This window comes from Cyprinodon variegatus, unplaced genomic scaffold, assembly GCF_000732505.1.
Source record: "Cyprinodon variegatus isolate N-32 unplaced genomic scaffold, C_variegatus-1.0 Scaffold886, whole genome shotgun sequence".
Taxonomy (NCBI): Eukaryota; Metazoa; Chordata; class Actinopteri; order Cyprinodontiformes; family Cyprinodontidae; genus Cyprinodon; species Cyprinodon variegatus.
In genome coordinates, this window is record NW_015151339.1 from 232,999 (window position 1) to 243,059 (window position 10,061).

The 10,061-nt window shown below is 43.5% G+C and overlaps 1 protein-coding gene across 1 annotated transcript in view; it reads right to left on the reverse strand.

Moving 5' to 3' along the window:
* LOC107099585 (gastrula zinc finger protein XlCGF57.1-like) overlaps positions 1–10,061 on the reverse strand; it is a 30,657-nt gene that overhangs the window by 4,356 nt on the left and 16,240 nt on the right. The gene's annotated exons all lie outside the window — the stretch shown is intronic.

The window sequence follows — 10,061 nt, forward strand, 5'->3', positions numbered from 1 at the left end:
CTGCTTAGTCTGCTGCCCCCGCGACCCGGTTCCGGATAAAGCGGGAGACGACGAGTACGAGTACGAGTACATTAGCATACCTTTTTCTGAATCAGTGTCTGAAGAAACGTGACAGTATCACAAGTGCAGGGCAACGAAATGAAGTCTCTGCATTCAACCCTTCCCCTTGGGGAGCAGTGGGCTGCCATTGTGTGGGGCACAGGGATCAGTGTGAGGTTAAGGGTATTTGCTCAGGGACCCAGAGTGGCAGTCTGTGGGAGTGGGCCTCGAACTCAGAACCTCTGGATTCCATGTGCAATGCCCTAACTATTAGGCCGGCACTCCCTCTTGTTGGTTTGTTGGAGGTTATTCGTCCTGGAGAGACTGGCTGAAAAAGCTGAAAAGGGTTTTTGGTGCTGCTGCCTTTAACTGCAACAGCTCTAGGCAAACCAGTTCCAAACTTCAGATGGTTTTATCACGTTTTTCCAGGAATAACTTCCCACTCTTACCTCTATGATGACGAAACTCCCTTTAAACTCCGTGAATGTTTCTTCAGCAGGAGTTAACTACTCGGTGATAGACTCTCCTTGAAGCTGGACTGAAGACATTCTCACTGCAAACACTCCCAGATGATCAGCCTCTCTACAATGACTCCACACACAAGCTAAGCTAATGCTGCTAATGCTACCCGATCCCTACCAGCAGCTCATTGCGCATGCGCAGCTACATCTACATCAAAGTCACCCTAGATTTTACTTTGTAAATGAGAGGATCTGGCTATTGATACGGGTCTAACTTTGATGTTTAAATGGAAAAAAGAGGATATTTCTGATTCAATTATGGTTCAGTAATATTTAGACAGAAATATACGTATATTTTATTTTATTTATGGATGAATTTCTATGGATGCTTCGAAAGATTCAATAACAGGAATGGTGTTTAGTTTGTAGTTCCAGAATGTAATTTAAAATCAGTTAAAAGAATCAGTGATGGCGTTTTAGTGAACAGAGGAGAAATGTTTGTCGTTAGAATAGATTGAAGAAATCCATCCACTCAGAAGTTTAGTTTGCCCTGATTCTAGTTCATCCCTATATTCATTCAAATACGCACCGTACTAAAAGGCAAGGTCTCAGTTTGCCATTTCTGTATTTAACACACACATAAGGCGCACCGGATTATAGGGCGCGTTTTTTATATACAGGTAGCCTACATCGGTTCACACCGATGTCAAGCGGTTGAAGTTCCTTTGTCAGACCCCCTGGATAACGGTGAGCACAGCGTTTCTTAATTAATGATTTTATTTCACCTTTACTAAATAGAATTATTATATCAATTATACTAAGTTTAATTGCCTGTGGTAAGCATTCACGGACAAATTGAACGCACTCATCATACACACACAACTGTCTAAATAAGTCAGATTGACTTCATGTGACCCCTACATGTGCTTTTCTAGTGCAAAAGGGTTATTTGATATCTCAAACTGTATCCTGTCAAGGATAAAGTGTTCGCTTTGCCGCTTTGCTGCTCGGGCCTAATTAGTTGACAATAAAGAACTTTTGATTTTTGATTGAGGATTTTGATTTAGAGAAAGATGGCAGAATTAGTGGGAAGACGAAAGAACTGGAAGATGGTGTAATAGTATTCAAAGAAAAAATGGAAGGAATAGAAACGAATAAATAAGTAACATCAAGGCTACGCTTTGGCAATACAGGTTTAAATAGAACATTATTTTGAATAGGGAAACAAGCTACAGGGAAATGTGATTTTTGTTTTCAAGAAACAATGGAGCATGTTATATTATTTTGCACTAAATACACTGCTCAAAAAAATTAAAGGAACACTTTGAAAACATCAAATCTCAATGGGGCAAAAAAATAATTCTGTTTATTCATACTGATATGGGCTGGGTGATGTGTTAGGAACAAAAGGATGCCACGTCATTTGATGGAAATGAAAAATATCAACCTACAGAGGGCTGAATTCAAAGACACTTCAAAAATTACAATGAAAACATTATGCGGCAGGCTAATCCATTTTGCTGAAATTTCATTGCAGCAACTCAAAATAGTATTCAGTAATTTGTATGGCCCCCACGTGCGTGTATGTATGCCTGACATCGGGGCATGCTCCTAATTATCTCCGGTTATCTCCTCCCAGATCTGGACTAGGGCATCACTGAGCTCCTGGACTGTCTGAGGTGCAACCTGGCGGCATGGGATGGATTGCAACATAATGTCCCAGAGGTGTTCTATTGGATTTAGGAACCCAGAACCCACTGTACCAGCATAAGGTCTGACAATGGGTGCTAGGATTTCATCCCGATACCTAATGACAGTCAGGGTGCCGTTGTCTAGCCTGTATAGGTCTGTGCATCCCTCCATGGATATGCCTCCCCTGACCATCACTGACCCACCACTAAACCGGTCATGTTGAACGATGTTACAGACAGCATGTTCTCCAAGGCTTCTCCAGACCCTTTCACGTCTGTCATTGTTGCTCAGGGCGAACCTGCTCTGATCTGTGAAAAGTACAGGGCGCCAGTGGCGGACTTTTCAATTCCGGTGTTCTGTGTCAAATGCCAATAGAGCTCCACGGTGCCGGGCAGCGAGCACAGGGCCCACTAGAGGACATCGGGCCCTCAGGCAACCATCGTGAAGTCTGTTTCTGATTAATTGGTCAGAGACATTCACACTAGTGGCCTGCTTGAGGTCATTTTGTAGGGCTCTGGCAGTGCTCCTCCTGCTCCTCCTCGCACAAAGGAGTGGATACCGGTCATGCTGATAGGTTGTAAACTTTCTATGACCCTGTCCAGCTCTCCTGGTGTAATTGCCTGTCTCCTGGAATCTCCTCCATGCTCTCGAGTTTGTGCTGGGAGACACAGCAAACCTTCTGGCAATGGCACGTATTTATGTGCCATCCTGGAGGAGTTGCACTGCCTGTGCAACCTCTGTAGGTTCCAGGTAACGCCTCATGCTAACAGTAGTGACAATGACCCTAGCCAAATGCAAAACTGGTGAAAAAAGTCAGAAAAAATGAGGAGGGGATAAAATGTCAGTTGCCCCCACCCATAAAACCATTAGTTTTGATGTAGTCTCGTTGTTGCCCCTCTAGTGCACCTGTTGTTAATTTCATTAACACCAAAGCAGCTGAAACTGATTAACAACCCCCTTTGCTACTTTCCTGACCAAATCAATATCCCAGAAGTTTAATTGACCTGATTTTATACTCTGGTTACAAAATGTTCCTTTTTTTTTGAGAAGTGTATGTAATTGAGGGAAATGAACTGGAAATAGATTACAAACCAATACATTTAAGTTAAACATAAAATACCTTTTAGACATGGACTCTAAATCAGACGATTATTCTTTATTATCAATATATCTTAAAGAGACTAATTTGAATATTTGCAAACTTTACTAGGGACAGATGGTGCAGGGAGGATGATGAGTAGATACTCAACAACTCTTTTTTATTTTTTAAATTTTAGTGGCCCAAAAGAGTCTGAAAATACAGGGTAGACAATAAAAAACTTTGAGCAACATGTACAATAAGCCCAATTCAAAAACCAATCAAAATGCTGCTCGCTGAAATTTTGGACCTTGAGTGTGAGGCCAGACGGGCTTTCATTGATGCTGAAGTTATAAGGGACCAACCTGCAAAAATCTTTGATGCATATCTGTGCTTCAAAGATGTTCCTAATGTATGTTTGAATTTATTTATTTATATTTTGGTGGGGTGGGGTGTTAGTGGCACTGTCACTGGTTGATTGACTCTGTCTAAGGCAATTGATGAGTTACCATGAATAGTGGATGGCACCAACAGCAGATACATTGAGGAAATTAAAGGAAGTTGGGCAGACTTTTGTTCAAAGGCGCAGTTCTTTGGTGTGAAGAAGAAAGCCCTGAAACACTTCTTTCCCCTTGGATGTCCATGGTGGTAAGTAGCTGTCCCTTATGCAAATGTGTGATTATTTAAGTCATATTAACACCATTACCTTTATCTTTTAATTCTTTAGTGGAACACAAGCTCACCCTTTTCAAAGTACTTCCTTCCCTTTTCCCCTCACCAACCTTACTACCAAAGAAGCTTGGAAGCAGCTGTGAGGCACTTCTGCGTGTCCTCAAGGTAAAAGCCTTCCTTACTGTTGTACATGCTCATATTTACAGCAATATAGTTTATGCAAGAAGGTATAAAGTACCTCAAGGGTCTCTCAAATTGCTTACTAATATATATGGGTTTTATATTTTATGTTCTTTGACAATCATACAAGTTTTGCCACTTTTATTTTACAAGTTTTCACAAATGTAGCACTTTTTTATACAAGTTTTGATCTAAGCACGAACATGTTTTTACTCTGTGTCCATAAGCTCTGAGCATGATGTCACCTGTTTTTGTACTCACAAGCTCTCGGTACCATGTTCTGAGCATGACTTAACTTGTTTTGGTATCCACAAGCTCTCAGAGCCATGCTCTGAGCATGATATAACTTGTTTTTTGTATCGGCTGTCCACAAGCCCTGGGTGAGATCAGGGGATGCCGGTACCATATTTTGGTTACTGTAATCATGCGCTCCAGGAGTGAGAGGGAGCGATCATTTTCCTGATTCGGCGAAAGATTTTCCTTAAAGGTTGTACCTCAAGGGTCTCTCAAATTGCTTACTGATATATATGAGTTTTATATTTTATGTTCTTTGACAATCATACAAGTTTTCACAAATGTAGCACTCTTTTTATACAAGTTTTGATCTAAGCACGAACATGTTTTTACTCTGTGTCCATGAGCTCTGAGCATGATGTAACCTGTTTTTGTACTCACAAGCTCTCTGTACAATGCTCTGAGCACGACATAACTTGTGTTGGTATCCACAAGCTCTCGGAGCCATGCTCTGAGCATGATATAACTTGTTTTTGGTATCGGCTGTCCACGAGCCCAGGGCGAGATCAGGGGATGCCGGTACCATATTTTGGTTTCTGTAATCATGCGCTCAAGGCGTGAGAGGGAGTGATAATTTTCCTGATTGGGCGAAAGATTTTCCTTTGAAGTTGGGCATAAAGGACGGAGTGGCGGTTGGCACTGGCAGAGTCTGCTGGGGTTGCGTAAAAACGCCTAGCTGCTCATGTTGATAACCTGCCGGGGTCGACTGGCTCTCCGATCCTTTGTGTCACGGTAAGGGGAACAATATAATTTGTATTGGAACAATATAATTTGTATTCAGCACCGTTCTTTGGTTGATGTGCTTGCTTTGCTGTTTTCTGTGGTGGAATAAAACAACACATTTTACCCTAGCAGAAACAGTGTGTGTGTATCTGTGTGTCATCTTTATTACCGACTCATCCCGATCCTGTCTGAATTTCACACTACATTTTCATATAAAGAAATAGAAAAAAAGCCACAAAACCTTTCAATAATTAATTTCCAAAACATTAAAAAATATACCATCTTTCATCAGGAAGTCCATAAACTGTAGTTAAAAGCCTTCAGCTGATCCAAAATGCTGCAGCCAGAGTTCTGATTTCTGAAATTAAAAAAAGAGATCATGTCTCTCATATCCTAGCTTCTCTTCATTGGCTTCCTCTCAAAGCAAGGATATAATTTAAAATCCTCCTTCTCCTCAAACGGCCAAGCTCCATTTTATAGAGATCTGATTGTTCCTTATGTTCCTAACAGAGCACTTTGCTCTCAGTCTGCAGGTTTACTAGGTGTTCCTAGAATTTCTTAAAAGTAGAATGGGAGGCAGATCTTTTAGTTATCAGGCTCCTCTCCTGTGGAACGACCTACCAGTTTTAATACGTGGGGCCTTTTAAGGGTGGACTTAAAACTTTTCCTTTTTGATAAAGCTTATAGTTAGAGTGGCTCAGGTTATCCTGAGCTATCTCTATAGTTAAGCTGCTATAGACTTAGACTTCTGGAGGACATAGGGACCCCTATTTCATCATTCTGCTTCATTCTGTCTCTATTCTCCCACTCTGCAGAATCTGTTAGTTCAATCTCTAACGTTATGCTCTCTTTGCTTTTTCTCATAGTAGCATGCCTCGTCTGTTCCTGTTTGGCTGTGACACCATCCTGGAGAGAAACATCAGCTGTGCTGCTGTCATCAACACCTTCATTATAGATGTTGGAGATTGGCCTGTTTTTACGCTGGATGTGCTCTCTTCATCCTCTGACATGGGAGTTGGCTCGGAGCTTGTCTGCCTGGCTGTGTGTTTCCTGGACTGGGCCGCCTTTTACAGTTGCTTTTTGTATCCCTTATTTTTTTTAATTTATTTTGAAAATAACGAAATTTACGACTGTAACTACGGTGCTATGGATCTCGGATGACCACCAGAGGTGGTGCTTAAAGCATGAATGATCACTCTTGCGCATGCACCATAGTCAAGTGTGATCCCCGGTGACACCGGTGAGCTTATATAATCACGTGACAACGACAGCTCAGACTGAGCACTCTGGCAGTCGCAGAGATAGTAGCCCCAGGGCAGTCAGCTTTTCCAACAGATGAAGATAGAGAATGAAGGGGGCTGCACGATTAGATGGAAAGACAGGCAGCATCTGCAGAATGCCCTTGACATGCTAAGGCTTTGGGCGAGCAGTCCTTGAGAGAGAGTCAATCGTGATACAAGAAATGTGACCTGCTGAAGACAGAATCAGGTTGCTCTTCTGTTAGTTCACCCGGAGACCCAATAGGTCTATGTGATTGAACAAGGTGCGTGTGTCTGCAGCGGCTTGAGTTTTTGTGGGTGCACAGATGAGCCAGTCGTCCAAGTAAGGTAGGATCTTCAGTCCCTTGGCCTGCAGAGGACAAAATAGTGCGGACACGAACCGCGTGAACACACGCAGGGACAGAGAGAGGCCGAATGTAAGAACTCTGAACTGAAAATGCTTGCCCTGAAATGCAAAGTGGAGAAACTGCCAATGCTGTGGTGCAATTGGGACATGAAAATAAGCGTCCCTCAAGTCAACCAAGGTGAACCAGTAGCCTGGGGAGATTGCCTGAAGCACATCTCTGATGCTCAACATGTGGAAGGGGATGGATTTCAGGAAAAAATTCTCTGCTCCAAAATTGGGAGGAGTCTTGCAGTCTTTTTCGGGACTGAAAAATACTTTGAGTAAAAGCTCCCTGGATCCCGCAGGGGGTCAACGGGCAATATAGCACCCTTGCCAGCAACGTGTCTATCTCTTGGCTCAGAGACTGAGCCTTTACCTGGTCGTGAATCACTGTCATCCTGACTCAACCAGGGACAGGGCGGCAGAACTGTAGCGTGTAAGTGTACAAACCACCCATGGATTGGGAACGAGAGCGGCCCAGCAACCGAGCTGGTCTGGGGTAAAGTGTCCCACCGCCGGCCAAGTGATGTCATCTCCGAGCCCCCCTGCCCTTAGGGGGGCGGGAGGGTTGCCGTGTGGCCCGCCTAGGTTGAGAACGAGCCTGACCTCTGGGTGGATCCCACTGGCCATGGGCAGATCTTTCAGCGAGCCCTGCAGCAAGCCGTGGCTGCCCCAAGCAGGGTGTAGTCTGGGCTATAAATGTGCGCGATCAGAGGCAGACCCAGCAGGACGCTGCACTCGTCTGCGATGAAGGCCGACCAACTGCTGCCTGGTATGCGAAGCCTGGGCCGACAGCTCCAGGGCTGCATGTGCAGCGGGAGCCAAACAACTCTCCAGGAACCACTGGAAGGCCAATCAGGTTTCTTCTACATGCCTCTGTTAGAGGAAACTGAGCCAGACAAACCTGGCGACGTGCCTGAACAAGGGTAGACAAGACACGTCCAATGTCCCTTGACAGAATAGCAAATGCATGGAGAGATGTGTCCATCAGTCCTTGAGTAGGGGCATTGATCGCACCACCTTCCAAAGAAGCTGAGAGACCCAGCAATAAATGCGACAATTACCAAGTCCCTCCAAATATGAGCCAGAGTCATAGGCTCTACAGAGCAGCATATCAGTGACATGGTACTGAGGACAAGGACATCTGGCATTAGCTCTCAAAGCCTCTTGTGGCACCACAATGAGGGAAGCTATGGCCATCTCAATAGAAGGCATATGGCCCAAGCCAAAATTGGGCGCATCTTGCATGGCTGCCAGTGCCCTGCAATCAGAGGTCAGCCGTGAAAAGGCCTTAGTGTCCGCCCAACAGGCATGGACCTCCTGCATACTCTGCAGACGGGGGAACCATAAAGGACGACCTTACAGTAGAACGCCCAAAGAAAGCACTGGAAGCCGCAGGTTGGTCCTGTGCAGTATCCAGCTGCAACGGGGCAAGAGCAGTTCTCAGAGCGCCCACTATTGAACCATCTTCCTCTGACTGAGAGCCAGAAGAGATATGCGAGCTGGTTTCTGAGAGAAGTGAGCCGGCTGCTTATTAGTAATATAGGCAGGCCCGGAAAGGGCTGCCAATAAACAAAATGCAAGCCCGGAAAACGGCTGCTATCAGAAAATATAGGCAAGCCCGAAAGCAGCTGTACAATAAACAAAAAGCCAGCCCGAAAGCGGCCGCACAATAAACAAAAAGGAAGCCCGAAAGTGGCTGCACAATAAACAAAAAGCAAGCCCGAAAGCGGCTGTACAATAAACAAAAAGCAAGCCCGCGAGGGGCTGTACAGTAAATAAAAAGGCAAGCCCGCAGCTGCCAGTTAATAAGCTGGTTGGAGTTAGCTAACGCCGAAGCATCAGCAACAGGGAATCGCGGTGAGAACGTGTCTCCGCTTGCCGTCGATAAGGAGAGAAATACTTACTGGACAAAGAAACCAAGAAGTGTTAAGAGCTTGTGCTTTTGAGCTTGATTATATAGGCTCACAGGTGCACCGGGGGTCATACGTGACTATGTTGGTTTAAGATTCTCAACCTGTGCATGTGCAAGAGTGATAATTCATGCTTTAAGCACAGCCTCTGGGGATCAGTAGGGATGAAATAGAACCATTTTTATATCCTTCATTCCTCTAGTTGCTTGGTTGTAGCGGCACTGGACACACACAGTTATAGCAACTGAAACACTTGTTTTATCAGGTGCCAAACCAACTGGGCCAGAATACGTACCTACATTATTTCCTAATCTAAGTTCTCCAACAAGCAAAGGAGGATTTATCCAATGGCCAGATTTGAACACACTCAGTCTCTAAAAAGCAAGAAAGATTAATGCTGATGAAGGAGCAACAAGAAAGACTGGAGAAGACAGAAGGTGAATGCCATTAAACTATTTATTTTAGATCTTTAGTTTGTCTTAAAATATTGAGAAAACATGGAAAAAGATTGTTTTTAATTTACATGAAACCATATAAAGAAGCACATTTTTACAATCCACAAGGTTTTTATTGCTGTTCATTTATTAATTTAGAAGATAACAATAATTGAAAACATCCACAGCAGAATATAATGCAAAAAATCAGTTGTATAAAATAGGCGATAGTTACTTTCAATCATAGCAGGTAAATAGAACATCTACAGAATCAAGATCAAAACTATAAGAATTAGTTTAAAGGAAAATTATACTTTAAAAAATTCTTTAAAAAGCAGATACTTCACACTTCTAGAGAAGTGTCAGATTTCTTAAATAAATCATTAAGACAAAGGCTTTTTACCAAGTTAAAGCAGGTTCAAACTGATTAGTAAAAATAACATTAATCTTGTTTATATTTTTAAACAAACATATTTTATCACTTTTGGACTTTTACCTGAACTGCAGACTCCAGCCTCTAAACTGAGTTCTTTGATGTCCCGTAGTTTAACCAAATAATCCCAGCACCTTTCAAGGTGGCTGGAGCTACTTTGCAACATTAATTAGCTTGTAGCTGACTAACTCTGAGACTGACACACACTTATACACTCACCGGCCACTTTATTAGGTACCCCATGCTAGTAACGGGCTGGACCCCCTTTTGCCTTCAGAACTGCCTCAATTTTCCGTGGCATAGATTCAACAAGGTGCTGGAAGCATTCCTCAGGGAGTTTGGTCCATATTGACATGATGGCTCAACACAGTTGCCGCAGATTTGTCGGCTGCACATCCATGATGCGAATCTCCCGTTCCACCACATCCCAAAGATGCTCTATTGGATTGAGATCTGGTGACTGTGGAGGCCATTTGA